Below are 20102 nucleotides of genomic sequence, written 5' to 3'. Positions count from 1 at the left end.
GTTGCCTACCCCTGACTTAACCTCTTGCTCAGGGTAAGTCAGGCACTATTCCTTCCGGGCAACAGCCTGCCAGACCTACATTCAAACTGCCCTGCAATACATATAATATGGATCGGTGATAAAGAGACAACAATCCTGAGTTCCATGCTCTCCAGCCTAAAGAGACCTAACAGAAAAGTGGATTTCTATGCAGCAGGAGGACACCTGAGCAAAATAAGTTGCTGGTTGGTTTTGTGAAACCTGTACAGCCTCACAACCTTGTAACCAATAACAAATAATTTACAATTATTTACCAGCTTAAATTTCTATTCTGAGACTAAAGCAGCACCCACCCCGAATCAAATTTCCTTCAAAGGCATGCCATCTCCAGGCAGGCTTGAAAGAGCTGTTAGTCTATTATTTGCCTCGTCCCATGCTTTGCACCTCCGCAATAACGGTAAGGATGGGGTATCCAGAGACCCCGGGCTCCCTTCTCCTTGGGATGAATCCCTTTCGCCCCCGCCAGGAGAGGCGCTAAAAATGCTTTCCCCCCCCCCCCCCGACCAAGGCTGCTGTGGCCAGTCCCCCCCCCCGGCTAGCCCCGCACTTGCCTGCTCCCATGGCTCCCAGCTGACTGACCCCCTGGACTTTTTATCCTGGCTCTTCTCTGCAATCCCCGCCCCCTCCATCCTGGGAAAAAAGAGAAAGGAAGAAGCGAGGCCGCGGCGCCGGAGTAGCTAAGGCCGCAGGGGCTTCCCGGCTTCCCCGAGAGGCGTCCCGGCCAGGCGCGTCACGCGAGGACGGAGAAGGAAGTGCCGCACCCTCGAGGGGGGGGGCGCCGCCTCCTTTCAAGTTCTGGCAGAAAAGGGGAATGGGGGGAGATATTTCTGAAGGAAGCGAACACGAGACAGAGGCGGGTGACACAGAAACGCGGAAGGGGCCCCCCTCCCCCTCCTAGCCTGGCTCCTCAAGGGCGGCCCGCCGCCCCCCCTACGGAGTAGTGAGAGAGAGAGGGAAGGAGCCAGAGGGGCTGCGAGGAGGGTCTTAAGGCCGAGGCCAGGTCGGCTGAGAGGGGGGAGCCCGGGGGGGGAAGAGTCCTTGTTTCTATGGCGACAGGCATCCTTGGGAGGGTTCTGTTTCTATGGAAATGAGCGAGGAAGCCGAGAGAGTGCCCCCCCCGCCGTTACCAATGAGGCTGTGTCAGGCCCCGCCGCGGCCGCTGCTGCTGCCGAGTCACTGCTCCGCGATGCTGCCGCTTCCTCCTCCTCCGACCCGCTCGGACACAAGATGGCGGCGGCCGGGCCCGGAACAAAAACCTTCTCAGCGCCGCTCCGCTCCCTTCCAAGCCGCACAGAGCCCCGCCCGGCCCTCGGAGCGACCCCATTGGGTTAGGCCTGCGCCCCTCACAGGTACCGCGAGCCCGGATAGGCTGAGGTGGGAAGGCGGTCGATCGCCGGGCCCCGCCCCCTGACCTGGAGACCTGCCTCCTTTTATGATGAAAGCCCCAGGCAAGGGAAGCCCCGCCCTCCCGGCTCCGGGAAGCGGGGCGGAGCTTTCCGTTTCTGTGGCCCCGCCCCTGGGCTTCACACAGAGGCCGGACCGCGGCTGCGCGCGCGAGTGAATCTGGGCAGGGAAGGAGTCCTCGGGGTCCAGCCTGAAAGCGGCTCTTTGCCGAGGCTGGAATGCACTTTGTCCGGAATGCACAGGATGCAGCTCAAGGTCTCAGCCCACATGATGGCTGGCTGCTTAAATCATATTCCTCCCTTCATTAGCAGGTGAGCCCTGGACTGCAAGCTGCTCAGGGCAGGGACCTGTCCCCTCTCCCTTCTGTCAAGGACATCGCACAGTGTGGAAAATGCTTAGGAAGAACAGTGGCCTCTCCTTCCTAGGAGGTTTTTAAGCAGAGCTTGGGTGGCCATCTGTCACTGCAAGGGGTTGGACTGGATGACCCTGGGGTCCCTTCTAACTCTACAATGCCATGATTCATCGTTGACACAGTCACCAACTCCTAAGTCCTCATACAAAAAGGCATTTGTTAGTTTTGAATGAGTCCCTGGATCCCACATTATTCTTGCCGCAAGAGACCAATACAACAGCTACTCCTCTGGAATATACAAAACCAAGGTGGTGCAGCCAGAAAGAATGGGGCACTTAAAACTCTTTGTGCCAATCTTCCTTTCCTGCAGAATTCCTTTCCTGCAGAATTAGTGTCTGCAAGGACTAATTGAAAGCTCGACAATGCAATTAAGAGTCAAACTGTTCCCAAGGAATAAACTCCCAAATTTAAATGGGCAGGGTAGAAATAATAATAATAATGAGATGATGATGATGATTAAATATGCTCAATATCAATAAAAGGCTGGTGCTCAAAACAGAAAAAGCAGAGCAGCTGCAACCAAATACATACCGGTACCCATTTTGTGCCTTTTATTCTCTTGGGCCAATGGGTCAACTACTTGCAATTCCAAAATATTTTGGAGCACAAGCAGGCAAAAATAAAACAAAACTTCTATCAACAATAAATGAATGCTCGTTGGAACTCACTGCTGCAGAATGTTGCAAAACATGGGACAAAAATCCAGAGGACAGGACTATAAAGCTGATGAGCATAGGACCCTTATCCGTGGTATCCATTAACCTCTGGTCCATCTTCATTAATGGGGTGCTTCTTTCATCCAAAGACTGACCTGATGCACACCTACGTCATGTGCTCTTCCTGGGCCCTGTTACTCACAATCTGTCTAAGATTCATCCAACAACATCCACTGAAGCCTCCAAATCTGGCCCAATCAGATTTGCAGAGTGAGGATCAGATCCACATTAAATTCTTTCTCCTGGAATAATCTAGCAGCCATCGTGCTATATTGTGGCTATATAGTCCTGTTCTGGAGGTGCCCTCCCAGTGCTAGAAAAGTCCATATAATCAACGGAACTACCGGTAGGAAGATCTAATCTCCAGTGAGCAATACCACTATACGTGCTCTAACTTTCATCACTCCTTTGAGAAGGCAGGATATAAATCTAACGAATTTGAGACCAGACTTCGGAGCATGAAGATCAGTTAAATGAAGCTGAAGGCTTGTATTCCCTTTCTTGGAAATAGGCCCTACTGGACTCAGTTGGACTTACTTCTAAGTAAACATGTATAGAATTGTGCTATGAGAGCCCTATGATCCAGGGCAGAAATGCACTCTTGAATTATATACCTATATGCCATTTCAGGAAAAATTCTTCCCAAAGCTGTTTACAAGCCACAATCTAAGACCATAAACCACCACAAAATATCAAAACACTATTTCAAAATAATACCGAAACCAATGCCAACCCAGCAAAATCTGGCAAAAATTGTGGAGTTCTGCAAGTCAGGTTAAAGTAGCTGCTAAAGGCAGGTCTTAAAACCTACCCAGGAGGGGGCTTGCCAGATGAGCCATGGCATTTCATTTTGCAATTGTGAGAATGCCCTTCTCCGCGTGCATGCCAATCTAGCTTCATTTATAGAGTGGCATCTTCCTTTGAGGAAGAGTCATAGCGGTAGAGCATCTGCTCTGAAGTGCAGGCATCTCCAGGCAGCCCTGGGGAAAACCCACCTGAAACCCTAAAGAGCCATTGCTCAGTCAGTGAACCTCCAGCCTCTAGACCTCATTAGGCCAAGCCAGGCCAAGCCCACCTGCCCTCCAGGGAGTTTGCAGCTGACTGAAAGCGTTTGAGAAACCCTGTTCAAAGTGCCAACTGAAAAAGCCCCTTTTAAAGGGCTGCTTTGACCCTGGATCAGTCACCATCTCTCAACCTAACCTGCCTCACAGGCTTGTTGTGAAGATAAAAGGGGTTAGGAGAACAATGAATGTTGCTTGAGGTTCTTTGGGGGAAGGATGTAATTTTTAAAATAACTTTTTTTAAAAAAAAGTAATGAATTATTAAATAAGGTACGGTAGCACTTTTCTATTAGTTAGCATTAGTATCAAACCTCATGTTTCCCCACAACTTAAATGCCTTAAAAATACTTGCGCTTCACTTGACCCAATCTATCTTGAACAGTCAACTATCCAGCCCTAGCTGCTACCACTGGCCCACCTGATGCAGAGTGGAGTGCTGATTTGCCCTTCTGCTTGAGATCCTTTAACTGGAGATGGCAAGGATTTAACCAGAGATCTTCTGCATGCAAAGTATGAGGTCTCCCACTGAGTTACAGCCCCTCCTATTCAGAGCTGAGCTTAAGCAGTATTCCCCTTTTATGCCTAACATAAAAATAGTTAACAAAAAACAAAGTAGGCAAATTAGCACAACACACTTGTCACAGAATTCAGCTTTTGGGACACCTGTTTAGTGCACACCAGCCTCTTGAGAAAAGCACAGAAGTATTTGCCCAAGGATTAACATTCCTCAAATTAACAGACACCCAAAAGGCGGCCTCTTACACTTGTGGTGTGTTTGGATACAGAGGCCTGAAAGCACAATATGCATGCAAGAAGTATAAGCATGCACCACGGTGAATTGCAGTTAAAAAAAACTAGCGCACAGAGCTCTCGATGGCCTGCAACCCAAATACCTCCAATGTCATCTTGCTTTGCACTCCCCACCTGGCAGCGGAGGTCGTGTGGGTGGGGCTGATGGCTGCCTGTCGCATGCCAACCCAGGACAGAGCCTTTTTGGTAGTGGTCCCCCACTTATAGAATGCCCTCTCTGGTGAGGTTAATCTCTCTTCCTTGTTACTGACATTTAAGTGGAATTTTAAAACGCTCCTATTTGCTCAGGCATTGGGCAGTGCTGAGAGACATTGTTGCGGGCACTCTTGAAATATTAATATAGATTGATTAATATTAACATTGAAGATATTTGGTTTGTTTAAAAAAAGAAAAAGTTTTTTCAGTGGTCACTTGGACTTCTTTGGGAGGGGGGGGGGTGAGATTTGAAAAAGAAGGGTAAAGGTTTGCCAAAGATCACCAAGGGAGTCAAGGCTGAGGTTAGATGTGAACTGCAAGGAATGAGAAATGGCTGCCTCTGGATTAATGCAGGGAGGGGGGTTATGTGAACCGCCCTGAGACCTCCGGGTATACAGTGGGGTGAGTGGCATAGCTGCCAAGTTTTCCCTTTTCTCGCGAGGAAGCCTATTCAGCATAAGGGAATTTCCCTTAAAAAAAGGGATAACTTGGCAGCTATGCAGTGGGTGGGTGTGTATAAAATGATGTCTTGCACTATAGCACTGTGAGGGCGCAGTGACTATTCCAACATTGCAACCCAGCACAGTGCTCCGATTCACTTGCTGTGGGTCTGCACCCTCAAGTGCCATATAGGGACATTGTCGTCAACATAATTCAGGCTAAGCTTATTTGGAGACAAAGCTCATTCAAATCCCAGATTTAGAGCATGCAACACCACTTCCTGGGTGGCAATGTTAAACCCCGCCTTGCCTTCCTATTCAATACCAATCTTAACATGCTGCTAGGTGTTTTGCATTCCCATCTCTCTCTGGTTCTCAATCTGAGTAGCCCTTCCCTGTCCACTAAATAGGTGTCACATACACTGGGACCCATGAAAGGCCTTGTAAATATCCCCTCAAAACTCCACAAGCCTCAAGAGGCTGCTTTTCTGTTTTCACTTGCTTGGCCTCGCCTACACTCAGTGCATTTGTTTAACTGCCATTGCCATCCTAAGGGAATGAGAGAGGAAATCCTGGTGAGTTCCAGCACCTCTTTCATAGCTTCCAAGTCTCCCGTATTTAAACCCATTTCCCGCTGTTATCCTGAATAGAGAAAAATCCCGTAAATCCCCCGGACTTCCTACCTGCCAGGGAGGCTCCTTCTGTGCATGTCTTGACATGCGCAGAACCGATTTCGGGTGCTGCTCTGCCCATGTCTGGGCACCTGAAATTGGGCAGCGCCGGCACCGGAATTTGCTTCTACACATGTCCAGACATGCGTAGAAGCGGCTTCCAGTGCTGCACCGCTGCTGATCCCGGATTTTTCTTACCGGGCGTTGGAGGGTATGACCTCTTTTTCTTGAAAAACAGCCCTGTTGAACATTCCCTTAAACATGTCCTCAACTGACTGGGTGCCAGGATTGGGCTCCCACCCACTCACCCCTTCTGAACACAGGAGAGGTGCAAACAGCATCGCTCTGTGAGGGAATACAGTGGTGTCTGATATAGGTGCCCCCTGCCAACCAAAGGATGGGGCAGCTACTGGGGGGCATGTCCACACCATTTCAATGTCTTTTTAAAAATCTTTCCCCCCTATTTTGCTTGTGGCAACCATTTTGTGCTAAACCCTGCCCTCATGCCAGCCATTTTGTGTTATGCCACACCCCCACACCACTTCCCTTAAATTCAAAATGTGCCCAGTGGTCAGAAAACGTTGATGACCCCCGACATAGACCCACCAGCTTCCCAGGTCAGATGTCCATGAAAAGCCATGTCACAGTTCCTAAGATGTGAGCCATGGCAGCCCTGAAAAGCTGCGTTGTGCAGAGATGGGAACACCCAGAATGCAAAAGTAGGGTTGCCAGACTCAGTAGAGGACAGGACTTCTGTGCCTTTAATTGCCCTGCTCTCTTTTGAGTCTGGAAACCTTAAAGAGAAACCAGCAGACCCTTTGCTTGGAAATGAAACAAAGGGTCTGCTGGTTTCTCTTTAAGGTTTCCAGACTCAAAAGGGAGCAGGGCAATTAAAGGCACAGAAGTCCTGTCCTCTCTTGAGTCTGGCAACCCTATGCAAAAGGGGGAGAAGCCGCTTCGCCTCCTGCATAGTCTCCATGAGCAGAACATGTGGGAGCTGAAGCAGGGAGTTCGGGATCAGGCCCTGAGGCAGCTCCTCCTCTTCCTGGTCACTTGCTGGATCAGTGTTTGCCGCTGGATTTTCTTCCTCCTTCCAAGGAAGCCCTTGGCAATAGAGCAGGTGTGGGAAACCTTTGGCTCTCCTGATGGAGTTGGATTACAAATCCCATACTTCCTGATTACTGGCCACACTGGCTGGATCTTCTGGGTATTGTAGTTCAGCAACACCTGGAAGCCAAAGATTGTTCACACCTGCAGCAGAGCCTTCTGGCCCCCAAATGGCCGTCCCTAGAGCCCCTTTGGGCTTCCCTCTAGGTCCAGCGCTGCCTTCACTCTTGCAATCTGTGGGGTGAAGAGGAAAGCTGGCGATTAAGGCAAAGCTTGGGGCATTGTCAGAGATCCTGACTCAAAAATTCTCCCCAAATTCTTCCAATTGGGAATTCCAGAAAAAATGTGCAAGGAAACCCTCTCATGAAATATTTTCTCCTTTTAAAATGTAGTTTTGATTGCCCTTTACTCCATTTTAGATAATTACAGTTCCAGTTTACTGTTAGGTTCCTCAAACATCTGCAGCACGTGAAAGAAACTTATCTATGTTTGGAAATGCACAATACCAAATCGAGAAGCAAGCTGATTTGAAAGGCAGTTTCAATCTGTGCAAACCTTCAGTTCTCCGAAGACCATGGAGATAAAAACGGAAGGTCATAATCAGCTGCTATTGGTCTTTCAGAAACTTATCACCTTGATTTAAACTTTAAGTGACTGGTAATCAAGGGCACTCTCATAAGCAGCCCTTGTCCTGCTTTGGTGAGAACTACAGTTCCCAGAGTCCATATGGAACACAAACCTGTCATTTGTTCCAATGTGTGGTGAGCAGACAAGCTCAGGGTTCCCCACAACCCTTTCCCAATAACCTACGCTGGGGTACCACTGGCCAGACTGCTTGGGGCGAAGGGGAGAGGCAGATTTTTAAAAATGGTTTCTTCTGTTTCTGGATAATACTGACTGTGGAGGGAAGGTCATTTTATAATTTAGGTAACAAAAATGTCCTTTGGCTTAGAACAGGGATGTCCAACGAGTAGATCACGATCTATTGGTAGATCCCTGGCTGATCCTGGTAGCTCGTGGATTCCTTACAGTGTACAAAAATTTACGGGGAGAAGTCTAAAAAAACTCTGTGCAAGATTATATTTGCCAGGAGGCAATTTGGTCGTTATTGATATTTATGCGCCCAACGGGTGTAAGTCATTTTTTCCCCAAAAAAATTGGGGGACCAAATGGGAGGTGCGATAGAGGAGGAAGAAATCATCCTGGCAGGAGATTTTAATGGAGTAATAGATTCGAATCTCGATAGAATAAGCAAAGGGAAGAAAAATAGAGGGGAATTACCAAAAGATTTTGGATATGTAGTAGAGAATTTTGAATTAAAAGATAACTGGAGGTTAAATAACCCTAAAGAAAGAAGATATACCCACTATTCAGGATCAAAAAAATCGGCGGCAAGGATAGACATGATGTGGTTATCCATGAAATTATTAATAAAGGTAACGAAGTGTGACATACTACCGAAATCGATAACGGGCCATAACCCAGTGATGGTAAAGCTGAAAGATAAGGACAGGAAAATGGGAAGGATGAGAGAATACTGAATGATGAATTGTTTGTTTCAAAAGTTAAAAAATTGTTAAGAGATTTTTTCCAAATACATCTGCAAGAGGATACAGATATAACAACAGTTTGGGAGGCGAGCAAGGCTTTTCTAAGAGGTATCTATATACAGCAGAAAAGTAGAATTAACAGAAAGAGAAGAGAAAAGGTGCTTAGGATTGAAAAGGAAATTGAGGAAAAAGAAAAAGAATTGGGGGGAAATCCAAAAGATATAAAAACGGTAAGGCAGATTAAAATTCTTCAGAATGAGCTATCTACATTGATAAGGTAGTGAATTGGAAAATAAAATAAAATGGCTAAAGCAAAAAACATTTGAATCTGGGGGGGGGAATTGGACGATTGTTAGCTTGGCAATTAAGGAAAAAGCAAGAAAATAGGTTAATTACAAATATTAGGGAAGGGGATAAAAATTGGACAAAAGGGGAAGATATACAAAAATGTTTCATAAAATATTATAGGAAATTATATAAGAAGGAAGAAATAAGTGATAAGAAAATAGAGAAATATCTTGAGAAACATAATTTGGTCAATATAACAGAGGAGGGAAAAAAGCCCTAAATAAATCAATAACAGAACAAGAAATTATAGGAACCATAAATAAATTAAAGCAGGGAAAATCCACAGGCCCAGATGGGCTATCAAGCCAACATTATAAGATATTTAAGGAAGAATTAATGGAAATTCATCAAAAAATTAATTAATGGGATCTTAGAAAAGGGAGTGTTCCCCGAATCTTGGCAGCAGGCATTTATAGTTCTTATTCCGAAAGGTGATGCAAGGAAGGACCAGGTAGGGAATTTTAGACCTATTTCTCTCTTAAATTCAGATTATAAGATCTTTGCCGCAATCCTAGCAGAAAGGTTAAAAGAAATTCTGAATAGAATAATTGGAAGAGAACAACAAGGCTTCCTGCCAAAAAGAAAGATGGCCAATAATATGAGGATTTTTCTGAATGCAATTGAATATCTAGACTGCAACCCAAGTCAGAAGGTAGCATTTATCTTTTTGGATGCTGAGAAAGCATTTTATAATCTGGCTTGGGATTTCATGAAAAAAGCATTGGAGAAAATTGGAATTGAAGGGAATTTTATGAAAGGACCCCCACCCCCACCCCAGATAAACAAACAAAGCACTTCTTTCTTCCTCACACTCCCCCGCACCTTGAAAAATCTAGGAGGAAGAGCTTCTATTTTTATTCTTTGGTAGTGTTTATGTTGTTGGTTCCCCCTAAATAGCTTTCTTCCATATTAAAAAGGGTGTTCTTTAAATTTAAAAGAGACTTCTTTTTGCTTGCTTCCCTCTCTCCCTCCCTTTGATAAAAAGGGAGATATTGGTGGGATGAGAGCTTTTGGGAGCCCTTGGGGGGGGATGGAGTGGCTGCCTTATGCTGAAATGGGAGGTTGGGTACTGTGTGAAAATGATGGGGAGGGTGTTTTTCGGTAAGCAGTGAAAACAAATTCTTGTCTACTCAGAAGTAAGCCCTCCTGAATTCAATGGGGCTTATTCCCAGGAAAGTAGAAGTAAGTTTAGTTTAGCTCAGTGGGGCTTCTGCATGCACAGATTCCACTTAGACCTCAGAGTTGGGGAAGGATATGCAACTTGAAGAGTAAATCACTTAAACTACTCTTAAATTAGTTGAAAATATATTAAATATATTATATGGAAGTTTATTTAATATTTTTATTAAACCTACTACTTCCTTACAATTTAAGGCCCTCCACCGCTATGGGGAGGCCCAGCAAGGCCCTCTGATGCCACGGGGAGACCCTGCAGGGCCCTTCGCCACCGCAGATATATATCATGATATATCGAGATACAGTGATTTTTAGCTGGTTATATATTGTGATGCTGGAAACCAGATATTGCCCTAGTTGGCTGCCTGGGGCTCATGGGAACTGAGGTCCAGCAATGTCTGGAGGGTCACAGGTTCCTCTCCCCTGCCCTAAAGTATCAGACTCCAGACTCAGCTGGATTTGTCCGACTCTCTCAAACAGCAATTGGGGCTAAGCAACCATTAGAGATGGTTATGATGATCAAGAATTTCTGTTGCTGGACCAGAAGTATTTACCCATTCCCAGCTGCCAGTAAGAAAAAAGCTAAATTTCTGTGTGGGGAATGACCTGGGTTAATGCATGTTTGTGCAGGGGAAGAAAGAAAAGTGGCCCAAGGGAGGCTGAGTGGGGCTTTTTGCTCATTAACAAAGGGAACAGTGTGAGAATTTTTTTTGTCAAGCATTGTTAGTGTCTCATCAGAGTCGGAGTTAATGGAATTTGATGAGGACTCTTTCCCTGTGAACTAAAATGATTTCAGGGCATTTTCCACAAGGGTTTTTTGCAGGGTTGAGGAGAAAAGAACATATCTGAAGTTGTTTTCAAGATCTATACTGGATACTCTGATACGTATGCAGCATAATAATTCTTAAAAAAAGTAAGAATTCAAATGCTGCACAGAATCACAAACTTGTAAAGGTAAAGGGACCCCTGACCATTAGGTCCAGTCTTGACCGACTCTGGGGTTGAGGAGCTCATCTCGTGATATTGGCCAAGGGAGCCAGCGTACAGCTTCCAGGCCATGTGGCCAGCATGACAAAGCCGCTTCTGGCGAACCAGAGCAGCACACGGAAACACCGTTTACCTTCCTGCTGTAGCGGTACCTATTTATCTACTTGCACTTTGAGGTGCTTTCGAACTGCTTTCAAACTGCTAGGTTGGCAGGAGCTGGGACCAAGCAACGGGAGCTCGTCCCGTCGCAGGGATTCAAACCGCCGACTTTCTGTTTGGCAAGCCCTAGGCTCTGGTTTAACCCGCATCCCCTAAACTTGTAGGACACAAATATTGCTGACTTTTGCACCTTGAATTTAGTGTCTGGAACAATTAATATTTTCCCAACATGGCTAGGCAAAGAGAGCATTTTAGGGAGTTGTTTGTATCCCAAACCTGACATGGAATTCTCCAGCAACGGGCAGGTCACCCAGGAAAAAGCACTTGTTGCTGCAGATCCACTTTGAGGCAAGATGGGCCTGGGCCTCTCAACAGGTACTTTTGCCACAGTGCCCCTTTTTGCCTCAAGGTGACATTCCTCAAGGGAGCAGATCTAACTCAGGGGCCTAAAGCTGCCAAATTTTAAGGCCACACACAACACAATGTACAGTCATACCTCGGGTTGCAAACGTGATCCGTGCGGGAGGCACATTCGCAACCTGCAGCGCTGCATCTGCGCACACGTGTGACGCAATTCGAAAAGTTATTGGTTGTCAGGATTGAAGCTGATGGGCACCATTTTTATATTTTTGCTCTGCATGGGAAGTCTTCAGTTCAAATGTAACCTCACTGGCATTCCTCCCTCCAACTATCTGCCGTATGGGAATATTATTGCCTTGCCAGGGCTGTTGTAAGGATGACCAAGATAATGTATATGAAGCACTTTAGATGCTGAAAAATGATATAACTCTCAATTATAATTAATGCTACTGTAACAGAGAGAACATTAAAAGTGGTATTGCATTTGCATTCCTTCCCTTAATGTTATCAAAATGGGCACCTATATTTACAAACAATTATATTTATAAATATGAAAATTAAGTTGATTCTTTGACTTTTCATTACCTAGACAACTTTTAAAAACTAACACCTTTATTCAATGAGCAGTCCCCTATATTTGAAGGGGGGAATTCAAGGTCCAGTTTATAAAATTTCAGGGAAACAAAGTAAACAAAAACTATTTCAGGAGCAAAAGGCACTAGACTACGAATGCATCTAGGTAGTTGTTCAAGAACGGGAGCCTGCTTACAGATACTATGCCACTTTAGCCCATCCCTAGAGACGCTGTTGGGACGCAGGTGGCGCTGTAGGTTAAACCACAGAGCCTAGGGCTTGCTGATCAGAAGGTCGGCGGTTCAAATCCCTGCGATGGGGTTGCTCTGTCCCAGTTCCTACCAACCTAGCAGTTCGAAAGCATGTCAAAGTGCAAGTAGATAAATAGGTATCGCTCCAAGCGGGAAGGTAAATGGCGTTTCCGTGCGCTGCTTTGTCATGCTGGCCACATGACCTGGAAGCTGTACGCCGGCTCCCTCAGCCAATAAAGCGAGATGAGCGCCGCAACACCAGAGTTGGTCACGACTGGACCTAATAGTCAGGGGTCCCTTTACCTTGGAGAAGTTGTTAGAGTCTCTTGAGATTAGAATCTTGGGCACCAGGCAGGGGTGCCCACTATCACCGTTAGTTTATAATGGTGCTGGAGGTTTTGATGAATAGCATAAGGGAGAACAATGATATAAAGGGAATAAGAGTTGGAGCAAAAGAGTATAAACAAAGGGCTTTGCCGACAATCTCATAATAACGCTGGAAGATCCACAGAATAGCATAAAGGAAATGATGAAAGAAATGGAGGAGTTTGGGAGGCTGGCAGGCTTCAAATTAAATACAGCTAAGACCAAAATTATTGTGAATAATTTAAGTAAAAAAAGAAAAGGATGACTTACAGGAAAATTTTGGTATTATGGTGGTGAAAAAAACAAAATACCTAGGAATCTGGCTGACCCCCCAAAATTCTTTTGAGCAATTACAAGGGAGAGTAATGGGATGGTTACAGTACCACCAGATTAACGATTTGTTTAAAGAAGATAAAAGAACTAATGGATTTGAAAACATTAAATCTAAATTCCAAATAGAATTGGTGGAGGGGAAATACAAACTGTTGTCAAAAATGTATGATCTTATATTAGAGTGGAACACCAAGGATAAGTGGACGAAGGAGGTGATGATCAAATGGGCAGCAGACTTTGGTTATACGTAACATTGATTATGATTTGTGGCATAAATTATGGAACCAGCATATAAAGTTTACAGCGTGTACAAAAGAAAACATCATGAAAATGATGTACCGCTGGTACCTGACACCAGTTAAGTTAGCAAAGATCTACAAGAAGAAAAATAAAAAATGTTGGAAATGTAACCAAGAAGATGGAGAAATATATCATATGTGGTGGCAGTGTGAAAGCATAAAAATATTTTGGGAATTAATTTATAATGAGTTTAAAAAGATGTTAAAATATACATTTCCCAAAAAGCCAGAAAGTTTTTTATTAGGACTGATGGGAAATGAAATTGAAAAAGAAGATCAAAAATTATTCATGTACGCCACCACAGCAGCCAGAATGGTGTTGGCTAAAAAATGGAAATCAACAGAAATTCCAACAATTGAGGACTGGAGGGTTAAAATGATGGAGTATTTGGAGTTAGCTAGAATGACAGGAAGGATAAGGGAACAAAAATACCAGAAGTTCCAAAAAGATTGGAGGAAGTTTGTGGAATACCTAAAGGAGTACTGAAAGACTATAAAGACACTAACAGGATTGACATAAAACCTACAACAGATACAATATAGATGTATTCAAAATATGGTAATGTAATCAAGAAGATGATATATGAATGAAGAAAGCGCAATATATATGATGATAACTTAGAAAACCGATACCGAAAAAGGAGGAAGTTACGTTCGGCAGAACAATAGAATGTATATAGTAAATAGTAATAGAAATGTAAAAGATGAATTGTTTTTATTATGGATTATTTTTCTTGTTTGTATACTGCAACTTTGTGTTTGAGAAAACAATAAAAAAATTATTTAAAAAAGAGAGAGATTAGATTCTTAAATAGCTCCCTTCTTACAAGTCAAGGAAACAAAAAGCATAGAAAAGGGGGAAACCATATAAGTCAGCAGGTCTGACTCATCTATATTACTTGGACCAATTCTGTCCTTCCTCCCAAAGCTGAGAGTGAATGATTGAAATAAAAAATGTCAGCACACAAGGCTGCCTTGATGTCCTGCTGTTTGACAAAGAGACCTGATTCCTAACCCTAGAAATGGGATTCACAGGTATGTAATGAATTGATGTTTTTTTTTTATGTTTTTTTTTTTGCTTTTCTGTTTCTGTTTTTGTGTTAAAATGTTTGAAAATTAATAAATATTATTTGATAAATAAATAAATAAAAGGGAAGGGTGTTCATGATGGTTGGGAGTTTGTTAAAAGGGAGAGATTAAAAGCACAACTTCAGGCAATACCAATGAGACGGAAACATGGAGGGTGCCTAAAGAAGCCAGGGTGGCTATCTAAAGAACTTTTAACTGAGTTAAGATTTAAAAGGGATATGTACAAAGCATTGAAAAAGGGGGAAATCACCAGAGAGGAATTCAAACATATAGCCAGCACGTGTAGAGACAAAGTCAGAAAAGCTAAAGCACAGAATGAACTCAGGCTGGCTAGAGAGGTTAAAAGCAACAAAAAGGGCTTTTATGGGTATGTCCGTAGCAAAAGGAAGAACAAGGAAACAGTGGGGTCACTTAGAGGAGAAGATGGTGAAATGTGAACAGGGGACAGAGAAAGGTCAGAACTCCTCAATGCCTTCTTTGCCCCAGTCTTCTCCAAAAAAGAAAACAATGCCCGACCTGAAGAATATGGAGCAGATGATTCAGCAGGGGAAACAAAGCCCAGAACAAGGAAGGAGGTAGTACAAGAATTCTTGGCTAGTTTAGATGTATTCAAGTCTCCAGGGCCAGATGAACTACATCCAAGAGTATTAAAAGAACTGGCAGAGGTGATTTCAGAACCACTGGCAGTAATCTTTGAGAATTCCTGGAGAACAGGCGAGGTCCCAGCAGACGGAGGAGGGCAAATGTTGTCCCTATTTTCAAAAAGGGGGAAAGAGAGGACCCAAACAATTACCACCCAGTCAGCCTGACATCAATACCAGGAAAGATTCTAGAGCAGATCATTATGCAAACGGTCTGTGAGCACCTAGAAAGGAACGCTATGATCACTAAAAATCAGCATGGGTTTCTGAAAAATAGGTCATGTCAGACTAATCTGATCTCATTTTTTGACAGAGTCACAAGCCTGGTAGATGAAGGGAATGCTGTGGATGTAGCCTATCTTGATTTCAGCAAGGCCTTTGACAAGGTGCCCCATGATATTCTTGTAAAGAAGCTGGTAAAATGCGGGCTAGACAATGTTACCATTCAATGGATTTGGAACTGGCTGACTGACAGAACCCAAAGGGTGCTCATCAATGGCTCCTCTTCATCCTGGAGAGAAGTGACTAGTGGGGTGCCATAGGGTTCTGTCTTGGGCCCAGTCTTATTCAACAACTTTATCAATGACTTGGATGATGGGCTTGAGGGCATCCTGAGCAAGTTTGCAGATGACACCAAATTGGGAGGGGTGGCTAATACCCCAGAGGACAGGATCACACTTCAAAATGACCTTAACAACAGGGCCAAAGCAAACAAGATGAATTTTAACAGGGAGAAATGTTAAAAATGATAATGAAAGGCACAAATACAGGACGGGTGACACTGGGCTTGAGAGCAATACAGTGGTACCTCGCAAGACGAATGCCTTGCGCAACGGAAAACTCGCAAGACGAAAGCGTTTTGCAATGTTTTTGGTGACTCACGAAGTTTTCTATGGCCGCACTTCGCAAAACGAATTTTTTACCCGGTTTTTGGTTTGTTTGTGGTTGTTTTTTTTGCCGCAGCAAACCGCGCTTTGCAAGTCGAAATTATCACAAGACGAAGCGACTCACGGAACGAATTAATTTCGGCTTGCGAGGCACCACTGTACACGTGAAAAGGATCTAGGAGTCTTGGTAGACCACAAACTTGACATGAGTCAACAGTGTGATGTAGCAGCTAAAAAAGCCAATGCAATTCTGGGCTGCATCAATAGGAGTATAGCATCTAGATCTAGGGAAGTAATAGTACCACTGTATTCTGCTCTGGTCAGACCTCACCTGGAGTACTGTGTCCAGTTCTGGGCACCACAGTTCAAGAAGGATACTGACAAGCTGGAACGTGTCCAGAGGAGGGCAACCAAAATGGCCAAAGGCCTGGAAACGATGCCTTATGAGGAACGGCTTAGGGAGCTGGGCATGTTTAGCCTGGAGAAGAGAAGGTTAAGGGGTGATATGATAGCCATGTTCAAATATATTAAAGGATACCATATAGAGGAGGGGAAAAGGTTTTTTTCTGCTTCTCCAGGGTAGCAGACACGGAGCAGTGGATTCAAACTACAAGAAAGAAGATTCCACCTAAACATTAGGAAGAACTTCCTGACAGTAAGAGCTGTTCGGCAGTGGAATTTGCTGCCAAGGAGAAGAAGAAGAAGAAGAAGAAGAAGAAGAAGAAGAAGAAGAAGAAGAAGAAGAAGAAGAAGAAGAAGAAGAAGAAGAAGAAGAAGAATTTGTTATTGGCCAAGTACATTTTCCAACATACTTGGAATTTGTTTCGGCTACATTGCAATGTAAACATACACACACTGTTCCGCTCACAATACAAATAAGCAAAGAAACCCACCCATAATCGACCTCCTGTTCAGCTACACATCTACAAATTTAACAATTTAATGGCACAAGGGGGGAAAACTGTTCCTGTGCCTGGCCAATTTTGTATATGAAGACCTGTAGCGACGTCCAGATGGGAGTAAATCTAGCAGATGATGACCGGGATGTAAAGGACCTGCTGCAATTCTCTCTGCTCTCTTCTTAACTCTGGTAGCATAGATTGTCTCTATTGTAGGCAAGCTAGCACCAATTACCCTTTCTGCAATTCTTACAGCTCGTTGGAGCCTTTTTCTTGTCTGTCTTGGAGGCTGTACCATACCAAGCAGTAACAGAATTACACAGAACAGTTTCAATGATGCTTCTGTAAAATTGGATCAACACTTCCTGGGGCAATTTAAATTTTCTTAGTTCACGCAGGAAATACAACCTCTGGTGGACCTTTTTAATAATACTATTGATGTTGCTTGACCAATTAAACTTTTGAGAAATGAGTGTGGTGAAGTCTCCTTCTTTGGGGGTCTTTAAGCGGAGGCTTGAAAGCCATCTGTCAGGAATGCTTTGGTGGGGTTTCCTGCTAAGCGGGGGGGGGGGTGTGGACTGGATGGCCCTTGTGGTCTCTGATTCTAATACAGACCCTCAGAGTCCTTTCCAACATTACATTTCCATGATTCAATGATCACTGTCATTTATGCTGACAGGTGAAGCTGACTTGGAGTGCCTGGCAGCCACGGAGACACGAAAGAGGTCGGAGGCCCTTGCCCCCCCCCCGGAGCGGGCACAGAGGAAAGCTCCCCCCCCTCCCCGAAGGAACACCCCGCGACGCAAGCGGACGGCGCGTGCACAACGATCGCAAGAGCCTTGGCGCTGAGTTACGTGGTGGCTTCACAGGTGCCGACCGGGGCGCATGGGGGAGGGGTCCGGGATAGGGGAGGGGGGAGGGCAATGGAGGATGTCCGGTTTTGGAGCAGCCATTCGCCCAGCCTGATCCCACGCGTGGGAAATGCGCCCCAAATGGAGGTGGTTGTCGGGGGGGGGGTCCGCGAGCTTCTCCCTCCCTCCCCGCGAGGCCTCGGTGCCGCCCGCCCCCTCACTCACCCCCCCTCCGTGCACCGCCTGCGTCCCCGCTCCGCTCCAGCTCCGGCTGCTGCTCCCGCCGCCGCCGCCTCTGACGCTCCGCGCCGTCGCCCCCCGCGGCGAGGAGAGCGCCGGACGAGACCACGCGGGCCGAGGGGGGGCGGGGTCCCTAAGCGCCCCAAAGCCGAGCTACCGGGCGCCCCGCCGCATTTCCTGGACCGCGCCGCGGCCAGTTAGAGGTCTTCGCCTCCTCTCGTGTTCCTTTAGGGGAAAGGGCGCTCGGGCACGAACGGAGGGGAAGCTCAGAGGGGGAAACCCCCCTGCACGCCGCGACTCAGGTGGTTAGGCTCGGCCGGCGGAGCGGGGCGGGGCCGCGGTGCTGCCTGGGAAATGTAGTTGCCGGTCGCCTGGAGGGGCGAGGGAGCACGTGGCTCCTGATGTCGCGCGGAGGACGCAGAAGCACGTGGCCGGAGAGGGAGGGAGTGGGGGGCCGGGCAGGAGGGGGGGAGGGGAGGATCTCTCTCATAGATGCGCTGTACTGTACAGTACAATACAGTATATACTGTATAAGCAGTGTCCCCCCCAAAAAAAAATGTTTAGGGGTTCTCTCTCTCTCTCTCTCTCTCTCTCACACACACACACTTCTTCTTTGGCGATTGTCAACAATGGCTCCGTAAGTGACTGTGGAGGCCAATTCTGCATGCACACGTCCTTCCACAGTGGGGACATTGGTTTCCAGGTGGGAGTTGATCACGGTGTGGATTTGCCAAGCGTGTCTTCCTCTTAGCACGTTTCTCCCTTGCGTCCTGAGATTGAGTTTCATCAAAGCCCATGACACCTTTGGTAAAGGCTGTTCTCCAACTTGAGCGCTCGCAGGCCAGTGTTTCCCAGTTCTCGGTGTTTATACTAAAAAAATGTTTGATTTGCCTTGAGACAGTCTTTAAGCCTCTTTTGTTGACCACCAGCATTGCGCTTTCCATTTTCACACGTTGCTGTGGCTCAGTCTGTTAAATGGAAAAGAAAGAAAAGAGAAAGCGCACGTTTCTAATATGTTTGATTTCACAATGGTTGTGGGTATACAATATTTTTTTGTTGTTCCATTGTCTGTGGAGATATATTGTCTGGTTTGCCAACTCTAGAACACACAACATAGAATTGTCCATGTGAGAAGTAATCCGTGTGTAGATGTAAGGCGTACAATTCCAAAGATTGGCCCTTAGCTTTGTTGATTGATAAGATACACACACCAGGGTTCTATTGAAAGCAGAGAGCACCCCTCCCCCCACCTTCAGAGTCCCCCTTGATTTTGCAGACTCCCCCACCCACGTGTGTTCTGGGAAATCTGGAAAATGTCACGACACCCCTCTGTCTGATCCCCCCACCGCATGATGTCATCTTCCTCCCACGTGACATCACCCGCCACCCAAACCCCCTCTCCCTCCCTCTCTCCCCCCTACCCCATGCGCATCTTAGGGAGGGCCTGGCCGCTTCCCCCAGCGGGTCCCGGCGCACGAGGGGGCAGGTGGCCCAGCTGCACATGCTTCTCCAAGGTGGACATGGTGAGGGTGGCGGGGAGAGGCACGGTGAAGGGGCAAGATTCGGCCCCCGCCCTCCCAGAAGGAGCCGCTGGCCAGCCGCTCCCAGCTGCCTCTGTCCGCTCGCTCTGGAAGGACGCCACCCCAAGGCGTCCTGGGAGTAAAATATTTAGTATAGCGTGTGTTGCTTTGACGTCCAACAGATGGCACTGTTTTTCAAATAAAGCATGTTTTTACCTGTCACAGGTGTGACATCTATATAATATAGGTATATAAAAACACGTGTGTATTTGAATGCAACATTGTGTCAAAATTTCAAAGCAATCAGAAGAACTTTTGGAGATTTAAGATTTTGAACAAACGAACATTTACATTTTTATTTATATATAGATATATATATTTATGATTTACCTGTGTCTATGATATATAAGATGAGCGGATGATAGTGGCTGATGTGTTTACTCACCACTTATAGGTAAAGGTAAAGTACCCCTGGGCGGTTAAGTCCAGTTAAACTTGACTGGTGCAGCACTGGATCTTGCTTCAGGCCGAGGGAGCCAGTATTTGTCCACAAACAGCTTTTCCGGGAACGCAACGGAACACCATGATGGAAACCAGAGCTCATGGAAACGCCGTTTACCTTCCTGCCGCAGTGGTACCTATTTATCTACTTGCACTGGTGTGCTTTTGAACTGCTAGGTTGGCAGGAGCTGGGACCAAGCAACGGGAGCTCCCCAGT

General features: G+C 45.9%; 1 protein-coding gene across 2 annotated transcripts in view; it reads right to left on the bottom strand.

Annotated features, from left to right (window-relative positions):
- The window catches only part of UBA1 (ubiquitin like modifier activating enzyme 1), a 38878-nt gene extending 20930 nt beyond the window's left edge, over window positions 1-17948 (bottom strand). The window contains exon 1 of one of the 2 annotated variants that reach the window (XM_035140709.2): window positions 17850-17948. The gene's annotated coding sequence lies outside the window, so the exon portion shown is untranslated. Of the gene's footprint in view, window positions 1-1166; window positions 1440-17849 lie in introns of those variants that run through there. The other variant, XM_035140708.2, reaches the window with a different exon arrangement.
- Between the last annotated feature and the right edge of the window lie 2154 nt (window positions 17949-20102).

The sequence above is a fragment of the Zootoca vivipara genome, chromosome 16, assembly GCF_963506605.1.
Source record: "Zootoca vivipara chromosome 16, rZooViv1.1, whole genome shotgun sequence".
NCBI classification, from domain to species: domain Eukaryota; kingdom Metazoa; phylum Chordata; class Lepidosauria; order Squamata; family Lacertidae; genus Zootoca; species Zootoca vivipara.
Note: the sequence above shows the minus strand (reverse complement) of the source record. Positions and strands in the feature narration are given on the sequence as shown.